At 29.4% G+C, this 19,524-nt stretch overlaps 1 protein-coding gene across 6 annotated transcripts in view; it reads right to left on the bottom strand.

Annotated features, from left to right (window-relative positions):
• The window catches only part of LOC148236570 (uncharacterized), a 158,866-nt gene that overhangs the window by 47,354 nt on the left and 91,988 nt on the right, over positions 1-19,524 (bottom strand). The gene's annotated exons all lie outside the window — the stretch shown is intronic.

The raw sequence follows: 19,524 nt of genomic DNA, 5'->3' as shown, positions 1-19,524 counted from the left end.
GCAGAACATTTAATTTTCCTATAATTCTCTAGTGATCAAGTAACAACTAGTAATAAGCAGTTTAGAAGCATGACTAACTATTGATGACTTGTCTCTAAGTTCTACCTGAATAAGCCGACATTTAGATTTAATTTAGTGTTTACGGAAACTCTTCTCCTTCGTATTAAGATATAAAATAATAAGGCAATCAAATTCTAATGGATAAAGAATCCACTGTAAAAGTCATCACAACTCCGGATACAACCGATTTTTTGGAGGAAAAAATGTTAATCGACGTTTTAACGACTAACGATATAAAAGTTTATTTTCAATATGTTGTAAATTTTTTTGGAGAGCTGTAGATAAGTATTTTTTTTAAATAAATTATTTTTTTATTAATTGAAATTATAATCTTATATTTGTATTAATATGAGGCATTCATTCACGAGAAAGTTATTATTTTCACTTCTCGATTTTTTTGATAATTGTCAAGAAATTTTGATAGATAAAAAAATATATGTAATGTATAATCATACAGTATATTATTTTATATATATATATATGTATATAATCGATGCACAGAGAACTGGATGATCGTCAAAGAGAACGGGCTTCGATAGGATGATAAGTTGTTATAATGAACGCGGTTAATCGAAGGAACATAATGGAATGATTGTAAACACAATGGAAAGACCTCATACATTTTTACAATCTGCCGATTCCCACGCAGAGTGGTTTTTTATTATATGATTAATAATGTGGTTTTATATTACCAAAGCAAAGATAAGGCCGATTAGAGTAGTTGAGAAATTTGTAAATATTTTTTTGACATTCAAATACCTTTGACTCAAAAGTTTTCCCTTCACTTAAAATTAATAATAAACTAAAAATGATTAAAATCTATAACAAATTAAGAATATTTAAAATCCATAATAAAATAAAAAATATTTTTAAGGTTGAAAAAAAATATTTTGAATAAATCTTGAAATATAATTTTAAAATATTTAAATTAGTGTAATACAATTTTGTGTAGTTTCATTTCAAAAGCGTCAGTATGATGATTTTTATACACATATTGATAAGTGTTTTACAATTTAAATCGATAAAATTAATTTCGTAGTTCGTTATCAAGCGCGCCCAAAACCGGGAATTTCCCTTTCAAATTTGCTTACATGTGACAGTTCTTCTGTCATCTGGCAAGCGCCTATATTTGTGAATTTAAATAAACAGTGAAATATGTTTTAATCACAGAATTTTTATTACAAAGTGTCAATTAAAGATGATTCAAAGTGATGTATCAATTGAAATTATAGAGAATATACTCAAAACTATAAATTATGAGTGTGCCAGTAAGTGTTTAGTTATATGAATAATATATCACGGTTATTCTAAAATATTACTATTAACTTTCCAAGATCTAATATTAAAAGACAAACAGCGGTGATTTGGCAATTAAAGATATACATACCAAAGTTAATTAAACATATTACAATGCTAGTAATAATGAAAAATCTTGTTTTAGTGTAAACAAAAAGTTATATTTTACCCACTATATAGTATCGTTTACAGTTATTTTCAGAAGCAATGATAGATTTAATAACATTTACGCATGGCAAACAATTAAAATATGGCATATTGCGACAGTTTTGAAGAAGATGAAGAGATGTCAATCTACGTGTTTGATTCTCTACAGTAACTTCCGTCAATTTTGTCCTACGGTTGTCGTTTAAATTTAATTTATGGATTATATTAGTAGTAATAATGGGTTCAATGTTTACTGTTGATAAGGTCATATTGTTTTTAATTATTTTTCAGAAGCAATGATGAAACAATTTGATGACCTATATAGCTACAACGTAGAATTGGTATATATAAATAAAGATTTCATTACGAAGATTGTTTTATGGTTGTTTATCTAATTTAATCAATTTAATCTACATTAAATCGGAAGCAATGATAATGTTTATGTATTATAAAAGGAAAAACTCACTTTTCGGCCTCGGAGCCCGTCGACGAGAATTCAAAATTTGTAGATTTCATTACGAAGATTGTTTTGTGATTGTTTATCTAGTTTAATCAATGTAATCTTATAATCCTTACACACATTATGTACATATATATCTCATTTTCATAGTTATAACATACCTAGTTAATTTGCCATCCGATTATTTATATTCAGTCAACTGACGAATTATTGAAAATTATTGTCGCATAGCAAAATTTTTCTAATAAATAACAATTATTTAAAACTGTTGTCATGTTGATGTCCGCCATCTTGTTTTATATTTGAATGCTTATTTTTCATTGGTCGAAACAACAGAATGCATTATCGGTGATTCGAAAATCAATCGAAGCAAATTTAATTTAAATTTTTAATATTATAATTAAATATGTTTCCTTTGTGTACGTGTATTATTAAAGCACCCACTTTCTAGGTAGTACTTTCACAATAAACATTTTTATTCAAAGGGACAGACTGTAGTATAATACATACAGACATCGCATCTCACATATTGTTCCATAATTTGTCTGCATCTCGATATTACACTGTTTTTTAAAAATATTATAACTATTATTACCGATATTATTATGAACTTCTAATATAAGAGGGCTGATCAAAGTATTTTCAAACCAAATTTTGGTCAATAGGAGAGCGCGTTTTTTTATAAAAGTTTGTAAAATAAACTGTTACTAGCTTTTCCGGTGCTTATTTGATTGAAAGTCACATCTCTTTAGCCTCAATGGTCGATAATGGTACACCAAAAATAAAATATGTATTAGGTTGAAATAGCTCAACATTAAACAAATAATATAAGTTGTTTATTTATAGTATATATCTATATCTTTTTAAATTTTAAAACTGAATGAGTAAATATTTAAATTTATTTATACGTAAAAATATGACATTTGTACACTTTTAACGAGACGACCTTATAACACATATAGTATAAAGGCATAAATCGTACAAGGGCACTTTCGCACGGAAAAAGTGCGTTATGCACACGCACCGAGAATAACCATTCACAATCAAAACAGCGTTCACTTTTTACATGTGACGCGTTTAAAATCATCACAAATTATAATCATCATAGCTAATATCCTGTTTCTTGTCTATGAATGTATGTTTGTGTGCACTTTGTTCGGGCCGTGCGAACGGCTGTTTTAACTGTAACGCTCAATACGTGACTGTTCAGCGCTTTCCCTTTCAGTGACATTAACAGTAAAAAAATAAATAAACATCGAAAAGATTGAGTATAACGGTACAATAACGACTATGACCAAACGAGTTATTGGATTATATCTCTCGTGGACTGAAGCCGGTTGGTTGGCCACTATTTAATAATATAATATCGACAACTTCAGAGCGAAACACCTACGTTTAGTTTCAGTTAAAATATTGTAGTAATAACCGGGTCACGATTATAGAGTAGGCTTTCGGGAGCAAAAAATACCCTAAAATGGATACGGTCGGTTTATAAATTATTACGATGGTTATCTTTAATTTGGTGGTGGAAGCTAGCATTTGGCGGTTGCTATTATAATGTATAGTGTGCTTGGGGAGTCATTGAACAAGTTCAACAAACTTGACCAGGACATGTCGCAAAAAATACTGGCAGAATACTACAATTGTAGAGGGCGACGTACTTTAAATAACATCGAAATAGTTCATGGCCCAGCGGTTACATACACACATATTTGTATATGTACATATGTACGTTAATATATTTTAAGTGGCGTGCTTTTTAATTAGATTTTTCTTTTCCTCGAATGTATGTATATGGGCTTTTAAAATGTTTCGCATGACAAATTATATTTAATTTAATTTGGTATATTTATATACACAGTGTTTAAAAAGTCATTGTATTTTATATCAAAATTAAACATATTAAAAAATAAATGATATCGGTGTCATAGTGTCATATAAATTTATTTATTATGTTTTTATTTAAATAAAGACATTCGTAACATAACAGGCTACTGTAATGCATCATGATGCTCACAAATTAATACATAGTATACAAGGAAGAAAAAAATCATAAAATATTGTATTAAAATTAAATGATGGGAACCGAACCAGTTCCTAGTAACTGACATTAAATGGAAAATGTACAATGCCAGGGTATTAAGAAGCTGGATGACGCGATCGTTACTCTCGAAAATCCAAAACTGGAATTCCTCAAAAATAATTTAATTGCCAACAATACCCTTCAGTGGTTTAAAGAAATACTTATTGACATATAATTCTAAAAGATATCGCTTCTAAAGGATAGGCGCAGGCGCTGGGATAAAAGAACGGATAATATTAGGCATATTCTGATATAAAGATATCTAAAAAAGCTTTTCTGAACTTTTTTAATTAATTGGGAGTATTTGGTTACACAGAGACAAATGTCATAAAGGCGATGAATAACTGATAGAACGTCAAAACAAAACACGTTCCTCATAACAAAGCCGAACATCTTGGAAGATTTTACGCAGTTTCTAACACATCTCAACTTGCTCTTAAAAGTAATTCTAATATTTTTAGTGAAAATCTCTCAAGACGAAACGATCCCACTAATATTTTAAGAATATTCTGGAGCAAAAAAATGACATAATATGCCATTTTTCGACACTTAATGTAAACAGTTGATGATAAGCAAGGAAGGCTGGCGGGACGGACTGCCCCGGGCGGTACTTGCTTGGGGGCGGCATTTTCACGATGAAAGGACCGTTCTTTTGGTGTGGGAATGCGCTAAAATATACATATTCACTAATAACTAAGTTGAACATGTGAAAAAAATAAACAATAGTTTATAGCCCGGTCGGTCATAAAATGCTGACCCTATAAATAAAAATATTTTTGACCGGTACAAAAAATTAGCCAGTTTCTTGGAATCAGTAAAAGTCAAGTTAATCTGGATGCTTAAATCAGAACTCAGATTGGACCTCTAAAGAACTCCCAAGGGGTGAAATATTTTTTTGAGAAACGGTAATGAATCGTCTACGTTCACTCAAATAACTCTGGAATCATCTGAAAAAATAAGGTCCGACAATTTTCTTACTAATAACCTATGACAATATTTCATCAGTGTCATTGACACATCGATGACGATGAATGTACAATAATAAGAAGCAACGCGAAACTTATTACTTATTTCGCCATTAATCTTTCGAAGGTTGAATCCGCTCTGCTTGAAACTATCGACAGTTATTTTAAATGCTGGGTTCATTAATTCATCAATCATCTATTTACAATAAGAGAGATTAACTTACGCTATAAAGTCATAAAAATGTTAGTTCGAATTGTATTAAAGCGTTTTAGCCGTCTAAGAAAACATAGGTTTTCAATAATAAAATGTGATACCACCATGGAGAAACTTTTTAACGGCTAAATTCACAAAGTACACAGTATTATTCAGAAAGGATTAAAAAAATTCGCCACTTTGAATAAAAATAATGCCTTATATCTGCTTTAACGGCCAACAGCAATTTATTAAAAAAATACTCGCGAGGGGGCCATGAATATACGGGAACGCGAGCAATCAATATTCGCTCGTTTGAGAACCCTTTTTTAAAAAATTTCTGACATATACACTTGAACATCTGCCTCGAAGTTCAAGGCATCGTATCTTCAAGAGCTTTCAAACTTGGACTACAAACAAGAGGATGTCGATTTAACTCTTCAAATAAGCGAAGATCATCGAAACCGCCGCTTCTTTCTTTGCATCTAGATTTCAACCCACATCTTAAACGCCTGGAGCCTATGGACACAATAACGAACAATACTTCTTAATTGTTGCCCAACATATTTAAGAACGTCTTTGTTTTAAAAAAAATAAAGCCCCTGACTCGAAGGTCAGGACGTAATAAGCTTGTGTCTTGTACATTACTTTTTCAGTAAGAAAATTGTTAAAAAATCATTATATTGATTTTATCTTGTCTTCTTATTATAAAATTTGTATTTAAATAAATTAAAAATTAATCGATCAGAAAAACTAATTAAAACTAATGCGCTTAGCAAGAATAATATTATTAGCACTTATAACATATGTATATACATACATATATTATATAAACATGAGTAACACAAATAAAAATGTATAAAATCAAGCCACGCCAATATAATGCAGATCTCAGATCAGTGAATTATTGTCTATTGTGATTGTATTTCGAATTCATAAAGAAGTATCTAAAAATTAGCTTGTATGTTTAATTTACACTAGAAGACCGTGGGAAGAGTTTTAAGTATAATAAGTCGTATTCATAACATGTTTTTAAAGAAAAATTGCTATTCATGTGATATGCATATTTATGTTTAAATTGTACTATTTACCCAAAAAATATTATATTAACTATAATATATATTCATACATACATATGTTATTGATTATCATCATCCAGGGTCAGCTAAACCGTTTCGAATGACACGGCCGAATTTTTAAAAATAAACTTATAAAAAAAGCTTTCTGATCAAATGCATTTTTTGTGCACTGTACGAAGCCAAAAAATAAGAAGAAATGTATTGTCAAATCATTGCACACTGATGCGGGTTAGGATATTCACCCGCAGTGGAAGCAGACGATGCCAACGAACGATGCGGGATCTAATTAAAACGCTATTATCATCAGATTTGTAGAGAAGAGAGTGAATCTCTGGAATAAGAAATAAAATAATATTGTAAGCACATTTAGTTATACAAAGTGCATTGGTATGTAAATGCGCTTACATATTCATGGGCGAATTATGAAATTTTACTTTCGCCGACACATTTGAAGATAAATGTCTTAATTAAATATCTTAAGACGCAGGAGCTACAATGTCGATTATGAAGGTTAATAGGCCTAGGATTCGATAGTTGCAAAATGTTATGCGGATAGCCTTTAATTGAGTACAATTTCAAAACAGAAAGTGTTGACTTTTGTATTTTATCGTTTTAGAGGAGTGGCATTTTAAAATCGATTGCTCAACGCGTATCGTCTTTAAAGCAAAAGGTGGACATAACATTAAAGGATGACACATCTTCCTGGAAATTTTATATAACAGGAGGATCAGGAACAGATTGATGACGGGAAATAGTTAAATCTTCTTCATTATTTATTAATGAATCACTGTCTAAATAAATTTCTTTATTCATAAGAAAAAAAATTGGTTTTAGCAAAGTTATGAAACTTTAATTCTACACTCTTGAATTTTTATAATATGCATTTAATTTGCTTTATCAATATAGCAATAAAATTATTTGTGCTGTGCTACATTAGGGGCAATATTTATTCTTATTGATTTATACTAACCTAAATTAAAGACTAGAATTAGTTTGAGATTTCCTGAGAAATCCTGCTACAACTTTTATTTATTGACCACCGTTACAAGATTTTATATTATCTTTATGTTAATGTTTATCGACGAATTGATCATTTTTGCGATACGCTTAGATCTTTTATAAATTAGTGTCGAAGACTTGTTGCTGGCACCTGCTATACAAGCAGACGTCCGAGGTTAATGGCTGACGGGTTAGTGCACCTTAGTGGCTTGAGGTAGAGCTCCGTTGTTTCTTAAACACGACTTGAAAAAAAGAAGACATTCAAATACACATATGTATACTGGATAGTTTGACGCTCCTCGAGTTCAACATCCAGGATGATGATGATGATGATAAATTTCCTTGTTCCTTGTTCGATGACATAAAGCAAAAATGCAACGGACCATTTGCATAATTTACGATGATACATAACATTTTATCTTCATACTCATGAGCACACGCGAAGAGTTGTATCGTATGTAAGGTATCATACCTGGTAAAAGAATCTTGATCATTTCCTGTTGCTCCTTAGAGCCTAAAATATGGGTGCATTAACTCTTTGCGTCCTAAGCGGGCTTTGAACCCATTCATGATAGAATTATGACAAAAAATATAGTGTTACTATGCCGCACGAATGTACATTTGGTTATTCAAGTCTGCTTGATACAATGCATCTATAATATACGCTTAATTTGCCTTTTATTTATTTATATATAAATAAAATTGTACAAAATAAATAAAAAACACTAATATCTTATGTCAACTCAAGTTAATTGCGACTTGTTAAGAACAAATTTATTTTTCTCATTCGCGTTATACAAGCGCGCGTGTAAATTTGATATTTGGATAGATTAGAAGCACTTTGCCAAAATATATCAATACGATAGCTTTTGCCAAAATGCGGTTTGAATAATAGTCGTTACCTAAAATATTAATAAATTATAAGATAAATAACATCTAGTCTGTTTCTGTCCAAAAACATTACATAAGCTGGACGGTCCGGCTTAGAAAAGAGCGAAACACCTCCTATAACCCCAGAGAGTATAAAAGCGTAAACACGGCGAACTCATACCACTTAAGATATTCAAAAATTCAGCAGAGCTCGCATCAAGTAGAGCTGCGCTGAGTATCGAACGAGAAGACCCCAAACTGACCGAAATCCAAGAGTTTAACCAGATCTTCAGAGACAATTTGGAGATTATGTGACTACAAAAATAATAGACTATGAATACAAAGCTAGTAATATTCATTTTGTATTCAAATTTTAAATTTTATTATTTTTTTGTATTTTTATAAATTATTGCAATGAAACAAAGCTTTATTGTAATACTTTCGTTTTCATGTAGCAGCAACGATTTTCGATGTTTCCTCTGTATAACTTCTTTGTGGTTTATTTTTTAACAATGTTTTTTTGTTATCGTATATATAAAGACAATCATGATCATTTTTTTATAACATATACAGTTGTTTTTGTTGTCAATTTTATATTTTTTACTACTACGTCTGACGCGCAGCTATTAGTATTATTTCGCTGTAAAATTATGTACCAATTTTAAATTCAGTATTTTAGAGCCTTAGTTTTTTTCCATAATCAATTTTATTGTTGATATTCGATATTAATTTTTACTACTGATATTCGATACCTAATATAAATTTAATGAAACAAAGGCTGCCAAAATATTGTATTCCAATCACCAACAAACATTTATACCTAGGGTTACCATATCGTAAAATGAAAAATACCGACTTGTTCTAAAAAACAGGTCAGTATTTTAACTACAAAGTTTAAAAAGTCAAACTAGTAATAATAATATTGTTAGCTGGTGTAGCTTTAGAGCTAAAAAATAGCCGACTCAAGTTGTAGTTAAACGTACTATAATATAAGTTAAATGCAAAATAACACATTGGCCATCTAAGATGTAAACTAAGGCCACATCAAAAAAAAAAATTTGAACTCATCCTAAATTTTCACATATACAGTAATGAAAAATACATACAATTTAACAATCCCATCTGAAAATTCGCAATATTTCGCTTCTATGTTAGGTTTTAAGAAAGTGAGCTTCGGCTTTAAATTATTTTTAAGTGTAATGATAGTTTGTCAGTTTCTGCAATTTTTATTTCTAGCGTACTGAGATGAAATATTCCTCTCTTTCTGACCTCGAGACTTCGTGGTATTTCGATGGCTTTAAAAAAGTGTTCGTTTATCCCAGCTGTGCCTCAACATGATGCATTCAAATGCAACAAGATTTCGTTTCATGACCCAGATGCGGAAGACAAATGGCTTTGTTCCCACGGAGCGTAGGTTGAACCAGGAAATGTATTTACTTCAAAAGCATCATATATAGTAGAAAATAATTAAATTTTATATGGACAAAATACGTAGGAGAAACATAGCCAACGACTAACTATAAAAATGATTTTGTAAACTATAATTACAGTGCTTTTTAATTTAATTATTAATCTATCCATAATTACACCTATTTTACTAACGTTATAATTTATAATATATTCACCAATTAAGTCTCAGTATATTTTAGGTTGCACTTATATTATTATTTAAATTATCAAGCACTTTCTAGATTATCTGCGAACATGTATGTATATAACATTTTTTCACATTCATTATGCTGTAATAATGATACAATGCTACTAACATGGATGTACATACGTATAATTCAATTAACATGTAAACTGAAATACATCAATAGAAATTTTCGCTTATACACACATTCGATCAACGCTCTCCATAAAACTGTCATTCATATCGAAAATATTTATGAAAAGTAAAACATATTCATCACATTATTTCTAATCAAAGCCCACGCACTGCGTCACGTCTTACTTCGAATATCTTAAAAAGTAAACCAATACGCGTGATTCAATATGAAAATAATCACACATGGATCGCTAGCATGAAAAATATGATAAAAATAATTTTTATATAATACGTTAAATTATGTTACCAACCGCTATCTTCAAATTACAATAAATTCTTCTCAAGGTTCAAGGTAACGCGTTTGAGTTTATAGATTACAATTAACACCTCTGATTTTTTATTAACTTTATCGAATTATACTTAATTTATTATATCAAGATAATTTAACCTTCCTTGTAAATTGAAAATATTTATTTAATATCACAGAAAGCTTAATTTATAATCTTTAGTAATAAATAACATATTTTAGGTACACAATATCATTTCAATAACATGTTTTTAAGTTCAACATATATATTTTTTTGCTCTGACGAGAGTAATGACGAGTCATGAAAATAATAGAATAACATTATGGGCAGTTGTTACTATGTGCGGGTTTAAAATATCCAGCATCCGAGGCTCACGTACTTGCTGTATAATATGATTTATGATTGTTTGATCATACTATCTCGTCAGAAAAATAATAAAAAAAACTGAGATGAGTTATTGTTATAATATATATTCTCCCTTGCTTTACTTTCTTACTCTAGACAATTTGACGTCTGCATGCATAATCTTAGGCGACGTACAGGCTGACGGTTATATATACATAGAATGACTGGTTACACTTCTTAATTAAATATAATTTAGTTGATTGCATACCACGTCACATAGAGGGTTAAAAATGTGGTAAATATGCAGTTCATTCGAACATTTAAATAAAATTACTATAGATAAAAAATATATTTTGCTATGTAATATTGATTCTTGCAAGTATTTTTTGAAAGTATGCATTTTATCTTGAGGTCAACTAATTTGGCAACAATTATTACCGCGTGTTTTTTATCTATAATTTTGCACAATTGAAAATTGTGTTCGTTATGACCGGTGAAAGGTATCACGATATAACAAACTAATCGTGCATGGATAATTGTTGTTAAATCAAACTGCTTTCTACTTAGAATCGCATATATACAGTTAAATTTATCCATAATATAATATCAACAACATTAAAACAGAGCAAGACTTAAACGCAAATTTAGTCTCAAAAAACTTTCTTCTTTTTAATTATTTGTTTTATGCAATAAACTATTTCTTAACTGACTCAAGAGTTGCATGAAGTTTATGTAAAAAAAATATGAATACTACACAAAAATATACAATAAAGTAAATCAACTTTTATTGGCATGTAAAATCAATTGTAAATGATAGTTTTAACAATTATCATAGATTAAATATAGTCTGCCTTTTTGACAGGAATGATTCATTCTGCCTATTTTTTTTCTTATTCATGACACCTTGAATGGTAAACAAATTAATAATTTGTGAACTCTTATTTATTATATTGTTATACAACTGAGCTTTCTTTATTTTTCTTCTCATCAGTAAAAAGATAAAAATAAAGTTTTATTCTTATTATAAATGTATGCTTATTTTCAAAATTGGCATTATATACAGAAAAAGCTATTTTAACTTAAAGATTAGGTGAAAATAATTTGATAAGTCAATTCTAATATTGAGATACGTTTAAACTTACTAAGTATATTTTTTTACGTTACTTCGGCGATCAGTTAGTAACAATTAAAGCATTTCTCAAGGAATTCCCTTGTGAAAATGATCAGAATAGTGACAATGAAATTTACGTTTTTTATTTAATAAACATCAAAAATATTATAAATCATCAAACCGGTGATAGAGGAACTTAATCTCTTTCAAAATCATTAATTTGACTTTAGAAATAAACATTCTACAATAGAGCTAGTGCATAATTTGGCGAAATATATCAACGATGACATTGAAAATAAAAGATACTGCTCAGCTGTATTTTTAGATATAACCCAAACTTTTGCCAAATTGTTGCACCCTGGACTAATCCTAAAAATTAACATTTTGTTTCCACACAACTTCTTAGTAATCCAATTCATATCCAAATTAAGACCAGAGAAGTAAGCACAAAATTGTACAATAATAGCGTCTAATACTGACCCAAAAATAGCATTGATGAGACTGTAAGATCATCTTTCAAAGGTCCAAGCTTGGCTCTCTAATTGGCGAGTTAGAGCTAATGAAACTGAATCAATCCATGACACATTTATGCTGAACAAAGATACTTGTCCTTCGGTATATCTTAATAGAAAATGAATACCTTAATAGATAATGCATAATGGAAGACTAACCTGAGAAACTTATATTTGAAACAAATGGGAAAATCTGGGACTTTGCAGGCAGTACTGGTTCACATAATCAAATTCAGGCTTATTATTGGAAGCTCAGATTTAAGGTATGACCTTCATATATAATCTCAAATTATTAAAAATATTAAGTGCAACTGTGACAGTGTAAAAGAAGCAATTAAAATATAATTGAACAATATTTGATCAGATTAAAAACTGGATCAACGTATTCTTGAGCGTGTTAATATAACAAAAGTACTATCAGCTAATCTTTAATAAGATAGATATAAGACTATAATTTACCTTAATTAAACACTTTTTATGTTAATTATTTAAAGGAAACATCCAGTGGAAGACTTACTATATTTTACTTTTTTTCCTTCATCAATTTTCTAGGAAAAAAATTGCGTATTGTCCAAATAGACAGATTTCATTATATAAAAAAAATAATTCTAAAATTATATTCTTTAATTATTAATGTCATATTTACAGTTTGGAATCCAATATGTATTATAATAATCAAACTGATGAAGATATTTCCGATTACGTCGAATATAGGTCCAACGCAGGAATATAATCGTCATTGTCTGGAGTAGGAATCATGTTATTGTGCGAGGGTTTCATGAATAGCACTGATGAAAAATCAATGTTGGAATTAATTAAAATATATTTATTTTTTAAATATGTTCCGTGTTGATCCCAACCAGGTGCGTACTATGAGATACATTCCATTTCGCTCGCTCGCGTGTTAAGTGACGGGAGTGAGTGAGAGATGTGCGGAACGCATATAACGCATGCCCTTATATTTCACTCACTCTCGTCATCTAACACGCGAGCGAGCGAAAGGAATGTATCTCACCGTATGCGCCTGATCTCAACAATATGTACATATGAGTGAAGAAAGTTGCCGATTTTGAATTGGCTTTTAAAATCACTAGATCTAAAACTAGACTCGGAGTGTATTTTAAAGAAAAGTAAATAATATTCATAGATACATTGCATATAAAAAGTTTTACAATGTATATATAAAACTAGTATTCTGGATGTATTTTAAAGACTAGAGAAATAATATTAACTGAATGTAGATACATTGTATATATAATATAATAATATGCCAGAAACAGTATCAGTTATAAGTAGAGACGAGGAAAGGTTTATTAAGTATTAAACATATTTTTTTAATTAATTATATGCTAAGTCTTACCGTTTCTTGTTCAAAGTTAATAATATTTCTCAGGGCAAAACATAATATTACTTATTTCAACTGATCGCTAAGTTGTTTGCTTAAAATGTCTGCAATTAATTGAATGCACTCCGCCACAATACAATGCAGATTTTTCTTGAAAACAGTTTTAAATTAGCTACATATTATCAACCTACAGTGCAATTTAGCTACGCTCTAAATAGCAGTTAAAAGTTAGCCACAATTAAGATCTATTATCTAATTTTTCAACCTCATTGCAAAATAAAAACTCATTATAAATTAAGCGAAATTATAATATTTATTAATATGATTTTTTTATGTATATAATAACGTGCAACAAAACGTGATTTATTATTCATTACAATTGAGTATAAAAAACTTTTTATTATAATACATTTAATAGTTACGCTTTAAATCTCTCAGTCGCTTTGTCCATCTGTGAATAGATCATACGCTGCCAACTGGAAAATAGCCAACGTTGTTTGCATATTAAACTACTATATCATTTTATTTTACATAGTTAGTGGAAAAAGCCAACTATTACAACGTTAAATGAAATCTCTAATATTAAACCTGACGGAAAGATAATATAGATCTAATCGTATTTACAACCCATATCAGGATTATCAGTAATGTCAAATATATTGCTTACAGTGATGAAATATATAGCATAATTAATAAATGTTTCAACCGGTGTGTTCTGGATTAATTGAGACTGCTATGTATGTATTTATCAGTAACAATGCAGTTGAAATTGATTTGAATTTAACTACGCCGTGTAATTAAGCCAGGGTTAAAGATAACCGACTGAAATTGGATTACGAATCAAGTTAATATTATGAAATATATTGTTTTAGAGGACGTCTAAAACTATCGCTGCGATCTGTTCTATTCTCTGCTCGGAAACTGACAGAGAATTTATAATTAGCCAGTGGTAAAATAACTTGTGTGTTTAAATATTGATCGTCTATTGTGATTTCTACCGGCGCCTAATGTTTATTTCCCGCGGGTATCAAATTTAATATAAATCTCTTCAAAATCTTAAGAATTTAGGTCTCGTGAAAACGTGTATACATATAAACTGTTACGATTATTTTTATGTTATATCCAATAGCGAATTTTCGTGATATTTTTATTTAGGAAAGCCGTGCATCTTTTGCCTTAATGAAAATGTTGGGAATCCCTCTTTGCAGCTTTCACGTGTCTCGTTCTAATTATTTAGATCAGGGCTTTGAGTATTTCGAATTGGGGGCCGAAATACATTTGCTCTTTATCTAAGGTCCAAATCGAAATTGATGGTGACGCGAATGGCACATCTTAAAAAGGGGTCACGAGAATGAATTGCAACGGTATCCATTTGATTGCATTATGTAAAAAATGGCATGACGTGCTACGGTCAAAAAAATAAATATTGATGGTAACCTTTCCAATATATGAGATCGATAGTCAATCAATAGATGATACAGTTAACTAAAATGTTAAATAAAACTGAAATCCAATATTAGTTATTTTTACATTGCATAACTAGGGATGACTAGATGGCTAACCGCGGTGTTTAATGGTTTATGTTTGTCCTCTAAAGTTAATTAAGTAAATACTCAATTAAAATGTCATTAAGGTAAATACAGTTGTCATTAACCGATGCGTAAACGTTTACAATTCATAAACATGTGTTTGTAATGTTTTTTTTTCTCTAAAATTATATAAAGAATTCCTGATGGAAATTCCCCGTCTGTCGCGAGGAGAGAATCCCCCAAATACTTTTTTAAACTATTCAAATACAATTGAAAAATTCCCCCAGTAACTAAAACAAGATTTTGTTGATATTGTATAATATTAGGCTCACCAGAAAGTTCCTACGAAGTTTTAAAAAAATCTAACGACAAGCCAGTTTTTCTTTTAGAGCTTTGCACATTGATAAACTACAATATAAATATAATCAAATATTAAGATAAATTGATTAAAAATATTGTTTTAAAAATAAAATAGAAAAAATCTTTTGCACTATTTGTTTTAGATTATCAATTTTCTGCAATGAAAAATATATTTTAAAACGATTTATTTCTAATTTCTTTTTTAGAAAAGGATTTCTGTTGTGTTTTATTGTTGGTTTTAAATATTTATACAAATACTGTTTATTGTTTATAATACACAATGATAATAAAATATATATTTATAAATTATATATTTTTATGATATTTTAGATACTTTATCTATGAACTGTCATTTTATTATAACACTGTTGTGTCACGTACAATGAAGCACGTTTTTTTAATACTTATCATAAAAAGTTATTTTAAGCTCATTTAACTTGAGTATATTAAATTATTTATTTTTAAACTTTTCCTTGAAAATTCGTGGAGCTTTAATTGGCGATTTATGGTTATGTCATATTTTCGTCAATCATAACATTTTATATGAAAATTACTTGATAATGTAACCATGCTTTAAAATCTTTCAAAATAAATTGAGTAATTCTATTGGCACTAGAAAAGAACTTGACAATATTAAAAGATCTTAGTAAAGTTTATTTTAATAAAATTAATATTACTATGCAATTTATACTTTTAATTTATTTATTTACGTTATTTTGCATGAGTAAGAAATAACTCATTCTGCGGTTCAAATTTGATACATTAAAATTATAAATTTAATACGTATATATTTAGAAAAATTAAGTAAGTACACTTTAAATATTTATTATTAAGCTTTAAAGGAACAAATATGAGGCATAGTAAAAGAAAAATATTTATATGATATAATATATGTATTATTTATTGACTTAATTTTAGTTGATTAAAGTTGCATGAATTAATTAAAAAATATTTTTTAATTTCTTTGCAAGTATTCCTAGTCGATTTTGGTGGATCATTAAAGGTTTTAAATGCAATATATTTTCAGTCATATACTATAAAAAAATGAACTTGTAAATGATCTATATATAATACTATCATATAAAACACGCATACATGATAATAATTATTAAACTAATTGTAACATTAATTTTAAAGCTAAAGTTCCAGTATCACATAGCCTTTTTAAATTAGCGAAATAATATGCTCTCAATGAGAAATGTTTTAGTCTCTTCTATAAATTAATAATGCATTTTTTCAAACAATCATCACAAGTCGATGATTGCCAATGTAAATAATTAAAAATCGAACAGTGGGTGTGACTTGACGTTCGCATGACCGAAATGCGTGACTCCGATATTTGACTCTTTTCAATTATGGGCCATAGCAACAGACACAATCGCTTCAATTCGCAATTTCCCTTTCGTTTATATAAAAAGTGACGTCACGACGCACACATGGGTCGTCTACTTTCAAAACCAGCTATAACTTTGTTTAATCAAATCCAGCCGTAATTAAACATTAGCATTTCTATAATTAATTTAAACACAATGCTCCCATTATTCATTTCCTTGTAACATTCGATACTAAAGTATAGTGTACCAAGGAACTTCACTGTTTTATAATGAAAAGTGGCGTATGCAATTTAAAAAAATTGACAACTTATTATAAATATATAAATTAGGTTCTTATGCAAATTTATTTATAGTGAATATACACTTTTGAAGTTAAGCGACCCTAATGGATCGAACGGTACATAGACCCTTCAATCAAGGCATCGGAAAGTGTCCGAGTTGCAAGTGTAATTTGACGTATACGACCATATACTCTATGTATACGACCATGGCAACAGTGAGCGAATTTTCGGCTGCTGTCGACTGTTGTCGGCTGTCGGTTCAAAATTAGCATGGCGGCGGACGACACCGTCTCGCGCCTAGTCTCGCTATTTTTGCACAATCGATTCGAAATAGATATTTTGCGAGCGTTGCTTTTAAGACTTTATGGATGTCCGTTGTAAATTGTCTGCACGCCTGTCGTGAAATCGCAGTAACAATTTGAATGGACACGTGGTTTCGTAGACACGTTATCGACACGTGGGTTAGGTTTTCTAGCGGTTACTTATCTTATTTATATATTTATTACAAATATACAAATGTACGTATACATATGCATGAAATTTGAAACGAAATTCTAAATTAAATTGATAAATATTTGAAAAAATCCAGCACCTCATAAACATCATTGTGTTTGACAAGCTCGTTGAGAAGCTGAATTTCTCGTTTAGTCCTGAGTACTGAGTACAAGTCCTGTCCGCGATGGTCGAGAATAACGAGTGGGATCTTGATTTTGTAAGGCAGTGGTGCGCAAACTATGGGCCCTGACTTCCTCGGGGCTTAGGAGAAAAAAATATTTGATAAAAATTTAAGGCTTTTCTGTAACAATAATTCAGAATCAGTAAAATGCTTAAATAAAATATTGATAAAAAAATATTCCTTTCTGTGACGACAGCAGAGGCGAACAGGAGACATATGGAGTGCCAAGCAACGCGACGCATATCGTGTACTCTCTCAGTCTCTTAACGAATGCATTGTTTAATGTTGTGTTTCATTCATACCTCTAAGAAGCTAAAATCATAATTGCAAAGTTTCACAAATAATTTCACTTTAACTACGTTGACGATTAAAAAACGTCTATTTATGGGTCGCGACAAAATTTTAAGCAAAATGGAGAATGCAATAAATTAAATCATAATAATATATACTCATGTAGAGTTAACTGAATCTCCTTTTCATCATACGTTTTACATTCCTCTGACATGACTGTACTTTTTTAATACCATCTGTTAAAAATATCTCATTTGCACTCTAGAAGTCTGAGAAAATATTTTACAGCTAAATGCCTCCTTTAAATAAAGAGGAATTGTGCATTTTTAAATTAAAACAATATATTTACAAACTATTTTGATCTCTGTGCTCTCTCATATTATACTAATCACATAATTTTCTAAATAAATCTGATATTCTGACTCTTAAAAAAATTAAACGCGTATTAAAATATCCTACATAAAATTGTTTGTTTACATATAGTATATAATATACTTTAAATATGATATATAATAATGAAATAATAGTAAAATCCTTGAAAGTAAATGTTTACATTAACCTTAAAATATATTATAATATAAATAAGTCTTTGTACATATATTAATAAATTATATGATGCTTATATGATACGATCAATTCCATTTACTTTGATCTTAAAACATCTCTTTTCGTTCAACATAAAATTGAAAAAATTGACCTACATACATAGTTCTATCACTAAAGCATAGTAACAGTTTTCTAAATGATCTACTTCTGTTTTTTAACATTAACATTAATAATCTAATCTAATTCCACTGATTATAAATTAAGTGGAATTGAACTGTTACCATACAGTTCTTATAATAATATAATAGCATCAATATGATAATTCTCTATACATGGCCTTTATTTGCCTGTTTATATTTTATTGAGAAATGTCAGTAGAGTCAAAGATTCTTCTGAGAAGTGTCCGTTTAGTCTAGAGTCTAGACACTAATCTACGTTAACTATATATGTATATATCGGTATCTTCCAATGTGTAAAATTTACAGGTTCTCACGATCGTATCACTAGGCAGGACTTAATTATGTAAGTAAAAAAATAACACTTAGTAAATAAACGATTAGCTCATAGCAACACGCTCCTATTAAATAAACCACTAAATTAAGGAAAATATGGTTAGCACATGTATAGTGCCATTTTAAATTTGGTTGGCAACTATTGTTAATCATTGACATTGAACTACTGTAGTTATTTATAAAAAGCCTATTTTGAGCTGATAAGGGCTAATAAAATTATATCATAGCTAAATTATAAATATTCCTACGCTTATATAATATAAGAGAAGGACACCTAAAATGTTATTCCACTTTGCGTTATTATCATTGAAGATTAAACTCACACAAACAACTCAATAAGCCTTCTTTAAATATTGTTTATGCATATAATAAGTTCATCACGTCTTGAACGAAAAACAAGTTGTCATTATTGAACATGTAAAAATACAGAAATTACACTGAAGCGTTGAAGGAT

The sequence above is a fragment of the Plectrocnemia conspersa genome, unplaced genomic scaffold, assembly GCF_051122295.1.
Source record: "Plectrocnemia conspersa isolate PC_06_02 unplaced genomic scaffold, ASM5112229v1 ptg000003l, whole genome shotgun sequence".
Classification (NCBI taxonomy): Eukaryota; Metazoa; Arthropoda; class Insecta; order Trichoptera; family Polycentropodidae; genus Plectrocnemia; species Plectrocnemia conspersa.
The sequence above is the reverse complement of the archived record's forward strand: the minus strand, read 5'-3'. Positions and strand labels throughout refer to the sequence as shown.